Here is a 13,992-nt window from a genome sequence, read left to right as displayed (position 1 = left end):
GCTGCAGCCATGCCAGCATCTCTGCATCCCTCTTGCCATATCAGGGCTCCCCATCCCCTACTTCAGTTGGGCAATGCCCCTATGCTGCAGGCCCTGCTCTGGGGGTCCCATCTCAGCCTGCCATCTCTGGCAGCTCCTGGACCCTGCACTTTTGCTTCTACTACCATCCTGGCCCCATTTCTCCCTCAGGCCTCTCCCCCACTGGCCACTCACTGTCTGGTTCACCCCCACACTCATTTGTGGTTTGGTCCTAACCGCGGCCGGGAAATACCTCAATGATGGACACGCGGTGAGCTCTGAGTGTTCTATCAACCCATGCCCCTTTCTGTGCAGCACATGGGCAGGGCTAATGTGGGGCCATCACAGGGCGGTGGTGCATGGTACCAACCACAGAGTCTGGTCAATATCCTGCCCCAGTCCTGTGAGCAAGCCCCACCCACCCCCCAATCTTCGCCACCAAGGTTACAGGTTTGCTTGGACTCTCAGCAGTGAATGTCACCATGTCAGATCTTACGGAGCGCTTGGTAATGGGAATATCTCCAGAGCAGAGATACGGCAACCCGGGTGCTACATTCATTTAGCTCTGCCTGAACTTGGTTTAGGATGAGCGCTCACAGCCAGCACATCGCCAGCTCCATCCGTCAAGGCCCCCTCACCATCCAACTGCAGCACAATGGTGTTGGGCTCCATCTCAGCCAGCGACAGAGCAAGCCCTTCCCACCGCACACAGAATTTGCTGCCTGCAGTTCACCACAGGGAAATCTCGGAGGAGTTGGACTTGCCAAACCCCAGAGGCTGCAGCAGTTGCTGTGCTACAATCAGCAAGGTTTCTAGCTGGCTTCCTCCAATTAGCCACATGCCTCCTGCAGGTAGGAGCAGCACTACAAGCATGAGAAGGGGACCTGGGGCCTGCCCCGTGCCCTTTGAATCAGTCACACAGCTGCCACTGAGCTCAGGGTGGTAGAATCAAGGCCTCGCTGAGCACAAGCAGCACCAACGGTTCATGGAGAATAGGCCCACCAATGGCTATTAGCCAAGATGGTCAGGGAGGCAACTCCTGGGTATCCTGAGCCTCTAACTGCCAGAAGCTGGGACTAGACGATGGGATAGATCACTCGGTAATTGCCCTGTTCTGTTCATTCCCTCTTAAGCACCTGGTACCGGCCACTGTTAGAAGGCAGGATACTGGGCTGGATGGACCATTCGGCTGACCCAGCATGGATGTTCTTATGTTCTTAAGATACAAAGACTGATTTTAAGAGAACTGGCCTCTTAAATCACAGCATAAGGACCCACTTTGTGGAACTCAAATAGCTGCACCGATTTTGCATAAACATTGAAATAAAACCACTCACCACCCTCAGGCAAACGCCAGGTGGCGAAGCTCCTGTCCCAAGGTGACAGCATGAAGCAGGGTTCAAATCAGAGTCCCAGTGTTACCATAACACTAGCATGGCAGTCGGTGGCAGGTCGCCAAAGCTCAGGCTCCGGGCCCCAGCACTGCCCTCACACTCAGGGCCGGCTCCAGGTTTTCTGCTGCTTCAAGCGGCAAAAAAATAAAGCCGCGGCAGCGCAACTGCACCGCTCGACTCTTTGGCGGCAATTCGGCAGCAGGTCCTTCACTCAGAGAGACTGAGGGAGCCGCCGCCAAAGACCAACACGTGCCCGCCTCCTGGTACTGGCCGCCCCAAGCACCTACTTCTTTAGCTGGTGCCTGGAGCCGGCCCTGCTCACACTGTAGCCCCGTTATTGGCCAGGGAGAGGCTACAGATAACTAGGGTAAGGGATCAATGAACAGCAGCCGACTTCTATCCCACACAGGCTCACGGACTAGCCCGTGATGCTGTTACTAGCCACCCAAGGGACAAAAGGTGTTGGATCAATAGGATTCAGATTCCTTCCAGGGTCGCCATCTCCTCTCACCCCAAAGCTCTGGCGCAGAAGGAAAGGCTGCTTGGGAGGACCCCTTGGCAGGGAGCTCTGCTCAGGACACAAGGGTCCCTCCACTGGCTCTCATTCAGGATGCCCACAGAGGCATGGGGAAGAAGCAGTTGGGTTAATCCAGCTGTTGATTGCCTTCGCACTGCAGCAACAGCCTCTGAAGACTGATCAGCAAGCAAGGCCATGCCCTGATAACAGGGCTGGACAGATAAATGCTGTGTGTAATGGCCAAGCAAAGTGCCTGTAGCCCGTGGCCTTCCCCACCCTGCCAGCCTAGCCTTTCCTGCCTCGCATCTGCCAATCCCAGCCTAGCTTTTGCCCCTCCCGGCCCACCGCCCATGACCCCCTTTTTCCAGCCAAGCACCTCAACTTTTCCCACCCAGCACCTGCTTCCCCCAGCCCAGCCTCCAACTGACACCCTCCCTATTTCCCACCCAGTGCCTACCACCCCTCCTCCCCACCCAGCACTTGCTGCTACCACTGCCCCCACCTTCCCCACAAGCCTTCCCTGCCAGCCATCCCTAGTTTGCCACCCTCAGCCAGCCTTCCCTCCCACCCTGCCAAGTCAGCCTTCCCCACTTACCACCTCACTCTGTCCAGCCTGCCCTGCCCCACCCAGCATCCCACCCCACCACCCACCCTTTCCCACCCAGTGGGTCAGCTAAGCCTCGCAGCTCCCCTGATTAATAGTGTCGGCCACTTCAAAAGAGGTCTCTGTGCTGGTTGTTACTAGCATGCTTTGGAGCTCATAGGCACATAGAACCCACCATCTATGCAGCGTCACCAGCTTCAATGCTCAGAAGTGAGGCCCCCAAAATCATGGGATTACAAAACCCAATCAGTTTGGGTTCTTTAGTTATCCCTTCATGGAGTTGCTGGACCGTGCTCCCCAGCCAAGAGTGCTAGACACTGACTTTATTGGCTAAGCAAAAGCTGCAATTGTCATAAATTCACATGACTCCAGGAGCTGGGACTTTAAGAAAGCCACCAGTTCTCTTAAGAGTCAGTGACCTTAGCTGTGCTCAGGGGAGGCTCAGCTCTGTTCCCAGGTGCCCAGCTGTGCCCTGCTTGGGAGCACTCTGTCACAAGTGTGATATTGGAGAGAAAGGAGCACACAAGGAGCATGGCCCATGCCTGAGAGATAGCTGGACACATTTCCACATGCAGCATCATGTTTAAAACCAACCAGAGCGTAATAAAGTGGGAATTGTCTGTAATATTTTTAATTAATCCTAGGCATGCCTCAGTTTCCCTCTGTACTTCACACTGTTGTGGGTCCAGAAGGGTTAAAATGCTCATGGGGCAAAGCAGGAGACATGAGGTTCCTGGACTTTCAGACAGTCTTTACCAAAGAGCCTTTGGTGAGGGTCCTAAGCAAAGTAAGCAGTCATGGGATAAGAGGGAAAGTCCTCTCATGGACCAGTACCTTAAAAGACAGGAAACAAAGGATAGGAATAAATGGTCATTATTCAGAATGGGGAGAGACAAATAGTGGCATCCCCCAGGGATCTGTACTGGGATTAGGGATGTTCAACATATTCATAAATGATCTGGAAAACAGGGTGAAAGGTGATGTGGCAAAATGTTAAAATGATATAAACTTACTCGAGACAGTTAAGTCCAAAGCAGACCATGAAGAATTACAAGGGGATCTCACAAAACTGGGTGATTGGGCAACAAAATGGCAGATGAAATTCAGTGTTGACAAGTGAAAAGAAATGCACATTGGAAAACATAACCCCAACTATACATATAAAATGATGGGGTTTAAGTTAGCTGTTACCACTCAAGAAAGAGATCCTGGGGTCACTCTGGATAGTTCTCTGAAAGCATCTGCTCAATGTGCAGCAGCAGCCAAAAAAGCAAACAGAATGTTAGCAATCATCAGGAAAAGGATAGATAATGAGACAGAAGATATCATAATGTCTCTATATAAATCCATGGTACGCCCACATGTTGTATACTGTATCCCAAAAAGATATATTAGAATTGGAAAGAGTCCAGAGAAGGGCAACAAAAATGATTAAGGGTATAGAACAGCTTCCGTATGAGGGGAGATTTAAAAGACTGGGACTTCTCAGCTTGGAAAAATAGACAACTAAGGGAGGTCTATAAAATCATGAGTGGTATGAAAATAATGAATAAGGAAATGTTATGTCTCTCTTCACATAACATAAGAACCAGGGGTCACGCAATGAAATTAATAGGCAGTAGGTTAAAACTAACACAAGGAAGTACTTCTCCACACAATGCGTAGACAACCTGTTGAACTCATTGGCAGGGGATGTTGTGAAGGCCAAAAATATAACTGGGTTAAAAAAGAATTAGATAAGTTCATGGAGGACAGGTCCATCAATGACTATTAGCCAAGATGGTCAGGGATGCAACCCCATGCTCTGGGTGTCCCTAAACCACTGAATGCCAGTGCCAACCTGGGACTGGATGATGGCGATGGATCACTCGAAAGTGCCTCGTTCTGTTCATTCTCTCTGAAGCGTCTGGCACCAGCCACTGTTGTAATGGCATTGGCACAATTTTTATAGTGGAGGTGCTGAAAGCCACTGAACAAAACTAAATGCAGTATATGATGGAAACCACTCCAAGCAAGAGGGTTCTGCCACACCGCCCAGCACCTAGTTCCAGTATCTCTGCACTGCTGGAAGACAGGATACAGGCTGGATGGACCTTTGGTCTGACCCTGTATGGCTGTTCTTAAGAGATGTTGGGTCACACTGTCTGCAGTGAAATGAATGGGTCATTAAGGACTGGCTGAAACAGACCCATGTCAGTGGACGATCCAAAAAGACAACGGGAGCCCAAAAGCTAGGGCAGTCACACCTAGCAACCAAGGAGGCTATTTCCCCCACCTCTCTGCAGGGAAGTAGAGCACAGGTCCCCCAGCTAGCAGTTTTATAGCCCCTCAGCCCAAGTCAGCTGACCCAGGTCAGCTGTGGGATTCACTGCAGTGTAGACCAGGGGTTCTCAAACTGGGGGTTAGGACCCCTCGGAGGTCACAAGGTTATTACATGGAGGGTCGTGAGCTGTCAGCCTCCACCCTAAACCCTGCTTTGCATCCAGCATTTATAATGGTGTTAAATATATATATATTAAAAAAGTGTTTTTAATTTATATGGAGAGGTCGCACTCAGAGGTTTGCTATGTGAAAGGGGTCACCAGAACAAAAGTTAGAGAACCACTGGTGTAGACATACCACAGATGCACATCCACCCACCCACTCTCACCACCTGCTCCCAGAGCTCAATGCAGAGCTGACAAGTGCAGAACACCCAGTCTCCTGAACCTGCCTCTGCTGCTGTCTAGGACCACAGGAACTGCCGGATGGGATCAAAACCAGGGTCCCTCTTGCCCAGCAGCTGGTGCGAGCCCCACAGTCATAGAATCATAGAATATTAAGGTTGGAAGAGACCTCAAGAGGTCATCTAGTCCAACTCCCTGCTCAAAGCAGGACCAACAGCAACTAAATCATCCTAGCCAGGGCTTTGTCAAGCCGGGCCTTAGAAACCTCTAAGAATGGAGATTGCACCACCTCTCTAGGTAAACCCTTCCAGTGCTTCAACACACTCCTAGTGAAATAGTGTTTCCTAATATCCAACCTAGACCTCTCCCACTGCAACTTGAGACCATTGCTTCTTGTTCTGTCATGTGCCACCACTGAAAACAGCCAAGCTCCATCCTCTTTGGAACTCCTTTTCAGGTAGTTGAAGGCTGCTATCAAATCCCCCTTCGCTCTTCTCTTCTGCAGACTAAATAACCCCAGTTCCCTCAGCCTCTTCTCATAAATCATGTGCCCCAGCCCCCTAATCATTTTCGTTGCCCTCCGCTGGACTCTCTCCAATTTGTCCACATCCTTTCTGTAGTGGGAGGCCTAAAACTGGATGCAATACTCCAGGTGTGGCTTCACCAGTGCCAAATTCAGAGGAATAATCACTTCCCTCAATCGGCTGACAGTGCTCCTACTAATACAGCCCAATATGCCATTGGCCTTCTTGGCAGCAAGAGCACACTGTTGACTCATATCCAGTTTCTCATCCACTGTAATCGCCAGGTCCTTTTCTGCAGAACTGCTGCTTAGCCAGTCAGTTCTCAGCCTGTAGCGCTGCATGGGATTCTTCCTTCCTAAGTGCAAGACTCTACACTTGTCCTTGTTGAACCTCCTCAGATTTCTTTTGGCCACATCCTCCAATTTGTTTAGGTCATTCTGGACCCTATCCCTACCATCCAGTGTATCTACCTTCCCCCAACTTAGTGACATCTGCGAACTTATTGAGGGTACAATTCATCCCATCATCCATATCATTAATAAAGATGTTGAACCAAACCAGCCCCAGGACTGACCCCTTGGGCACTCCGCTTGATACTGGCTGCCAGCTAGACATTGAGCCATTGATCACTACCCGTTGAGCCCTACAATCTAGCCAGCTTTCTATCCACTTTATAGTCCAATCATCCAATCCATACTTCTTTAATTTGTTGGCAAGAATACTGTGGGAGACCGTATCAAAAGCAGTGATGGCCTAGAGCTACATGGTCCGGGTCTTTGCTCAGATTAAGGGCTGTGTCCGCATACATTAGCTGAGAAGGGCAATGTGAAAAAGTGGGGAGCAGCTACTTGTGAGGAGAACTCCTCAGGGAGTGACTTCACCCCTGCACAAGATGGTGATGCCTGGTGGGAGGCAGTGAGGTGTCAACTTGCTCTCGTACACAAGATTTGTGCCTTCAGCTGCACGCCAGATGCAAAGGAGGATGCTACAGAGGGCCAACAGCCTTAGTGAGAGATGGTGCCAGGCAAAAGAGGGAACTCAACACCTCAATGAAGCAGCCCCCACACTGGGCAGATCAGCCACAAGACAACTGTGAGACAGACGCTGATGGCACCGCCAGAGGGGCGGACAGCATGGCATGACGCTGTTCAGACAGAAGGGGGAGTAGGCCACAGACAGGCTTCTGAAGGCTTGAGATCTGCCACCCTCCTTAGCTGTAGTTGGGGGCCCAGGCTGGCATTCCCAGAAGCCCTGGTATCCAGCTTGGCATTCATTCTGTCATTCATTCTGTCATTTCAATTCTTTGCCAAGTATACTTTGCCCTGGTGACTGGTACCAGCAGAGCAGGCGCTAACAGATGATCCCCATTAGGAACCAGCATCTGACCTTACAGCAGCAGCAGCAGCAAATGCAGCTGCAGCACTGTTTAAAGGCAGGGTTCCTGCTGAGAGATGCCGCAGGGCGTCTGGCATGGGAAGTGCCAGGCATGGCTCTCGCATAGCAAAGGAGGCAGCATGCCCACACCAGCTGCGAGCAGCAGCCCTAATACCCAGGTTATACTCTAGCCTGGCTGTCAGTACACTACTGCACATGCACTAAGACACAGGGTACCGGGCACAGCCAAGTTGGGCTTCTGACATACAGCCGCACCTAGGCTAGCTACATGGGCTGCACAAGTGTGTACCCATGGGAAGTGCCCATTCCCTAGCAAGTTTCCTGGCCCTTGACCCACAGTAGAGCTAGGCAGCAGCACTGTTGTGACACTGGCACTCAGGAAGCTTGCCGATATAGTGGGCATCTACTATTAATACTTGGCCTTTCATCAGAGACACCACACCCACCACAAACCAGTTACTGAACCCCAGTGCCCCTACTGGGGGGATAACTGGCCCCATGTGAAGAGGAGAGCAATTCAGCTGAGGTCACCCAAGAGTCAGCTGGTGCTGCAGAGCCTGTCTCCTGGGCCTTGTCAGATTAGATGAGGGTTTTCATCACATCACGCCCCCATCGCTAGCCCAGCCCTTGCAGAGAGAAGACCTGGGTGCAGCTCTGCCAGACTGAGCCCAAAGCAACACAGTCAAGGTGGAGAGTTAGCAGTAGGCACAGATGAGCAGCCCCTCGACCCTCATCTCTCAGGCTCTGGCCTTCAATCCCCTTCCACTCCACCATTACTCGGGGTAACAGCAACACCTCCGAGACTCTGAGAATCCTGGCCTTTCATGCACACTGCCCCTACAAAGGCAGGTGAACAGCCAGGCCTTCACTGAAACCATGTAGGTCAAACCAGATAATACACTGGGGGTTTGTGGAGCAGGATCTCGGGTGGGCAGGGGGCCAGGACTCCAGGTTTCCATGCTCAGTTCTGCCACCAACTTCCTCTGTGACTCTGTGAAACAGGCCAAATGACTCTCCCAATCTACAAAACACACCTCATACAAATTCAGGGAAGTGTGCTTAAAGGGTCAGCTCCCAGGCAGGAGAGGGAAGAGCCTCATTGAGAGGGCCAGGGTTTGTAGTTCTCTGTAGCAGAATCACTGGGCACAGCAGGGCTTGGTGCTCTCCTAGACCTGAAGGACTCAGAATGGGGGTCATGCTGGCATGTTTGAGAACTGACAATGATTAGGAGCCACATAACTCAAGAGAAGCACAGAGATCTCATGGACCAGTTTCCAACTGGCCAGGCCGCTCCTTCACTCTCAGAGCCACTAGCCAGGCCCACTGTGTCACTAATGTCAGCTGCCTGCAAGCTCACAGAGCCAGTGTCTAGCTGCAGGCCCCAGGGGCGCTTTTGAGAGTAACGGCATCACAGATCAACATGACTCATCCCTCCCAGGCACAGTGAGGTTGATGATGAGTCACCTCCAAGTCCACTCTAGGACAGATCCCCTCACCCCCTACACATACCAGCTGGCTCCTCCTGGCATAGGCGCCGACTCCGTGGGTGCTCCGGGGCTGGAGCACCAACAGGGATAAATTGGTGGATGCTGTGCACCCACCGGCAGCTCCCTGCCCCAACTCGCCTCCGCTCTGTCTCTTCCCCGAGCGCGCTGTGTCCCCGCTTCTCCCCCTTGCTCCCAGTGCTTCTCACTGCAAAACAGCAAGCACTGGGAGGGAGGGGGAACGCAGCACACTTGGGGAAGAAGCGGGGCTGTGGCAGAGATTTGGGGAAGGGGTCCAACAGGGGCAGGGAGGGGGCAGAGTTGGGGTGGGAACTTTGGGGAAGGGGTTGGAATACGGGTGGGGCCAGGGATGCGGGGCAGGGGGGTTAAGCAACCACTGGCACCAGGAAAAGTTGGTGCCTATGCCTCCTGGGATGAGAGGAGCTGTCAATCACTCTGCCCTGTGACAGTAATCACTGGTGCAAGGATGAGGGAACAGAAATGTCCACCCCTGGAAATCAACCCTCTGGCCTGTGCCCAGATTGGCAGGGGCCTTGTCCTACTGCCAGAACCCAACAGAAGGCAGATGAGCTGCTCCTCCCTTGGGAATGGATCACGGAGCCCAGGCAAGAATCCTTGCAGAAGGGGATTCATCTGTGCCCTAGAACTGTTCGACAGTCACACTGAGCTGGGCCCACAGGCCCCAAGGCAGGGCTTGAAGGCTGTTCCGCTACAGGGCTAATAAGAGCAACAGCCCAGAGAAGATCGGTCATATGAGAGAGAGAGATGGGTCTGTTCTGCATGGCAGTTCATGCTTCATACATGCTATGTGTGGAGCTAATGGCATCTGGGAGCCAGTGACCTCTGGACTCCTGCTGCAGTGCCAGTGATAGGCAGGTGCAGTGCCAGTGATAGGCAGGTGCAGTGCCAGCCACACAAAGTCCCACCCCAGCCCAGTTCCTGGGCTGCCCCACCCAGTGCCTCCCCAACCTGCCCAGCACCACCCATTCCTCCAGCACCTCTCTGAAGCACCTAGCACTGGCTCCCCCAGAACCAAGCAGAGCCCACCACCTCCTGTAAGTAGCCTCGGCAGCTATGCAGCACCAATTGGCAACCTATCCCTTCCTGGACACCCCTTAGCACTGCCCCAACAAAACTATTCCTCACCACTGCCTGCCCCCAGCCAGTCACTGCCAATGTCCCAGGTCACTACTCCAACATACATTAGCTGCCAACCAACCCCACCAATGGGCCCACCAGCAGTCACCCAGCCTCACTGTGCCCAAACCAGCCAGTGCCATCAGGAACACAGACCAATCTCTGTGGCCACTGCCTCATTGCACAAGCAGGCACCCTGGCCTCCCGCCCAGAGCCTGTGACCCAGCCCTATGGACCCAGACAAAACATCTGCTTATCGCCCCCCATATGAGCACACACTACTCAGCCCAATGAGACCTCCAACCAGTCAGGTACTAATACCTCCCCCACTGGCACCCAACAAACTAGGTACCCACACACCCTGCCAGCCACGCATTGCCTCCACCATCACTGCTAACCAGTACTACATCATCCCCACACTCCTACCCCCACCAACCCACCATTATCTGCCACAACACCCCTAGGCAACAACATACTCCCTCACACCACCCCTCCACCCCAATACCTAGCACCACACCCCACAAACTGCCCTTTCCCCCAAGCCCAGAAACTCACCCTACGCACTGCGCCCACCTGCGCTGCCAGCCACATACCCACCCAACCCTGACCCCACCACAGCCCCTCCCCACACTCACCCTATGCACTGCCCCCTCCTGCGCTGCCAGCCACATACCCACCCAACCCTGACCCCACCACAGCTCCTCTCCCCACACCCACCCTATGCACTGCCCCCTCCTGCGCTGCCAGCCACATACCCACCCCACCCTGACCCCACCACAGCTCCTCTCCCCACACCCACCCTATGCACTGCCCCCTCCTGCGCTGCCAGCCACATACCCCCCCCACCCTGACCCCACCACAGCCCCTCCCCTCAGACACACCCTACGCACTGCCCCCTCCTGCGCTGCCAGCCACATACCCCCCCACCCTGACCCCACCACAGCTCCTCTCCCCACACCCACCCTACGCACTGCCCCCTCCTGCGCTGCCAGACACATACCCCCCACCCTGACCCCACCACAGCCCCTCCCCTCAGACACACCCTATGCACTGCCCCCTCCTGCGCTGCCAGCCACATAACCCCCCACCCTGACCCCCATACTCACCCTACGCCCCGCCCCCGCTGCCAGCCACATACCCACCCCCTCAGCGCCCTCAGGATCGCACACTCAGTCCCCGCCCCTACCTCAGCGGCCGCGCTGCAGCCTCCTGCCCGGCTCGTCTCCGCAGTGGTTAGTACATGGTCCCTTTAAACTCTCCCTCTTCCACCGCCTCCCGCCCGGCACCCGCGGCGCAGCCATGTGTCACTGACACCGCGACAGTTCCGTTGCGGCCGCCATCTTAAGCGAGTCAAAGGTACGTCTACACCACCCGCCGAGCCGGACCGGTGGGCAGTGACCGATCTACGGGGAGCGATGTATCGCGTCTACTATAGAGGCGATAAATCGATCCCCGATCGCTCTGCCTCCACCGCAGCGAGGCGGAAGCGGAGCCGACGGGAGAGCGGCGGCAGTCGACCGCGCGCCCCGAGGACACAAGGTAAGTCGACCTACGATATGTCGACTTCAGCTACGCTATTCTCGTGGCTGAAGTGCCCTATCCCAGGCCGATCCCCTCTAGCGTAGAGCAGCCCGAATGCGGCCGCCATCTTGTGAGCGCAGAGGCGTAGCTCGGTGACGTCATGGCGACGTTAAACGAAACAGCTCGCTCCCGCCTCCATCTTGAGTGAGGCAAGGGAGGCTTCGGGGGAGCCCGCAGCCAAACCCCAGACGGGGGCCTCTCCTCCCCCTCGGGAGTGGCAGACTGGGGGGAAGGGAGGGGGTGTCAACTTTCTCATCACACAAAACCTCACAGCCCTTCCCTGCGCCTCCTCCCTACCCCTGCTGGCTCCATCCCTCCCTCCCTCCAGCTGGGCTGGGACAGGCTCGGGGGTGGGGAGATGAGTGGCTTGGGGTGCAGGAAGGGGCTCCAGGCTGGGGGGCGTGCAGGGGCCCAGGGCCACATACCACAGCTCTGAGGAAGCGGCAGCCAGGTGTCCACAGCCTCTAGGCGCACGGGCGGCCAGGTAGCTTTGCACAGTGTATGCTGCCTTCGCACCCACAGGCACGGCCCCCCACAGCTCCTAAGGTCACAGGTCCTGGCCAGTGGCGCTGCGGAGCTAGTACTCAGGGCAAGGGCAGCGCACGGAGCATCCCTGGCCACCCCAGCGCCTAGGAGCCGCAGGGACCTGGCAGCCGCTTCCAGGAGTCGCGCAGAGCCAGGGCAGGTAGGGAGCCTGCCTTAGCCCCAGGTCCCCACTGCACTGCCAACCAGACTTTTAACCGTTTGGTCGGTGGTGCCCACCAGAGTCCCTTTTCAAGTGGGTGTTTCTGTTGAAGACTGGCCACCTGGCTCCCCCAGGGGGCAGTAGACTAAGGGGGTGGCAAACTCAAGGGGGAGGAGCAATCCCCCCCCCCCACACACACATAGGGGGCAGCAGACTCTGGGGAACAAAGGGAGTTGCTCTGGGAGGGTAGCAAGCCCCAGGTATGGGGTGGGGGGGAATGTCTTTGCCCATCTGGCATTGTACCAAATGCTCTATGATGTGTCACTTTGGCCTACTCACACTGGCCCAGCTCCTAGCAGCTGCACAGGGCCATTTCTCATAGGTGGCAGAAGCAGTTCCCCTAAGCACCAAGCTTCTGGGGGAAGGGTAATCAGCCTGCTGTGCAACTTGTTCTCCTGGCACCCTGGGGCTGCTCAGCGGAGGGGGGGGAGGGGTGCGGAGACAGAGATTGCCAAAAACCTCCCCCCCCCAGGGAACACAATAGCTAGGAGGGCTCCTGAGACCTCCTCGATGGAAATGAACACCTGCTGTCCCAGAAGCTTGCTGGGGGTTGCTCGCTGGGGGAGTGGGGGGATATGCTTTGAGAGAGGACACACTAGTGAAGGCAAATGCCTGGCTGGCTTTTTGGAACAGGGCCCTGCATGCAGTAGCTGGGACCCATTGCTGGTCATGGGCCCAGTAAATTCCTTCCACTTCTGGCCTTCCCTGGAGCCTGCAACAGGTAGTTTTGGGAGCAGGCCAAAGGAAAATCAGACTGAGCACAGGGGCTTCCTTTTTATATATTCCAAGGCCAAAAAGGACTCCTTTGATCATCTAGTGTGATGTCCTGTATAGCACAGAGAACTTTTGCAAAAAAATTCCTACAGCAGCTCTTGAAGCAAAACATCCAATCTTGATTTAACAACTGCTAGTGATGGAGAATCCACCGCAACCCTTGGTAAATTGTTCCAATGATTATTACTGTTACTGTAAAAAAAAATTACCTTATGTGCTGCCTGAATTTGTTTAACTTCAACTTCCAACCATTTTAGCATAGTATAGCTTTGTTTGCTAGACTTAAGAGCTCCTTATTAAATAATCGTTCCCCATATAGGTACTTACAGACTGGAATCATATCACCTCTTATTCGCCTGTTAGGATAAATAGACTCAAGGAGCTTGATCAATAGCATGTTCTCTAATCCTTTAATCATTCTCATGGCTCTTCTCTTCCCTTCTCCAATTTATCAGCATCCTTCTTAAATTGCAGACACCAGAACCAGCCACAACATTCCAGCAGCAGTCACCCCACTGCCAAATCCAAACATAAAATATCTAGTCTACTCCTACTTAAAAGGCCCCTATTTATGCATCTCAGGATTATATTAGCCCTTTGGGCCAGAGTAGCACACAGGGAGCGTATGTTCAGCTGATTATCCACTGATCTGCAACTCTTCTTTAGTCACTACCCTCAGGCTGTAGCTATTACTTTGTTGCCAAAGAGGTGTCTTGTCCTGAGCAGCTCTGTCCCCATGGCTTCCTACATAAGGGGGTCATGACCTGTCCCAGAGCCAGCACCCTCAACAAGCCTCCAGGCTTCCACATGCCTATACTGACATGTTCAGGGATAGGGGACCTTATCAGACAAGCCTTGTATGATCCAGAAGTTGATGCTTTTAAAAGGCTCTTATTGTTTGAGGGACACAAACAAAAATCACTGTGGTGACAAAGGACTTTTCTTCATGCTTCACACACAACCTGCACTGGCTGCAGGGTCATAGATGATCACGTACTGGGTTGCACAAGGCAGTTTAGCGTAGACAGACAGTGATGCACGCTGGCTGTAAATATGTCCTGGACAGCAGATACCACTTTGTCGCTGCCATGAGTACTGTAGGCTGTGCTGTTGGCCTCTGCACAGCGCTTCA

The 13,992-nt window shown here is 54.0% G+C and overlaps 1 protein-coding gene across 13 annotated transcripts in view; it reads right to left on the bottom strand.

Moving 5' to 3' along the window:
- The window catches only part of PNPLA6 (patatin like phospholipase domain containing 6), a 72,573-nt gene extending 61,137 nt beyond the window's left edge, over nt 1-11,436 (bottom strand). For 6 of the 13 annotated variants that reach the window (XM_030545500.1, XM_030545498.1, XM_030545504.1 and 3 more), the window contains exon 1: nt 10,947-11,435. The gene's annotated coding sequence lies outside the window, so the exon portion shown is untranslated. Of the gene's footprint in view, nt 1-3,724; nt 3,775-10,946 lie in introns of all 13 variants that reach the window. The other 7 variants (XM_030545499.1, XM_030545501.1, XM_030545507.1 and 4 more) reach the window with 3 other exon arrangements.
- Nucleotides 11,437-13,992: the final 2,556 nt, after the last annotated feature.

Source organism: Gopherus evgoodei, unplaced genomic scaffold (assembly GCF_007399415.2).
Source record: "Gopherus evgoodei ecotype Sinaloan lineage unplaced genomic scaffold, rGopEvg1_v1.p scaffold_37_arrow_ctg1, whole genome shotgun sequence".
Taxonomy (NCBI): Eukaryota; Metazoa; Chordata; order Testudines; family Testudinidae; genus Gopherus; species Gopherus evgoodei.
Note: the sequence above shows the minus strand (reverse complement) of the source record. Positions and strands in the feature narration are given on the sequence as shown.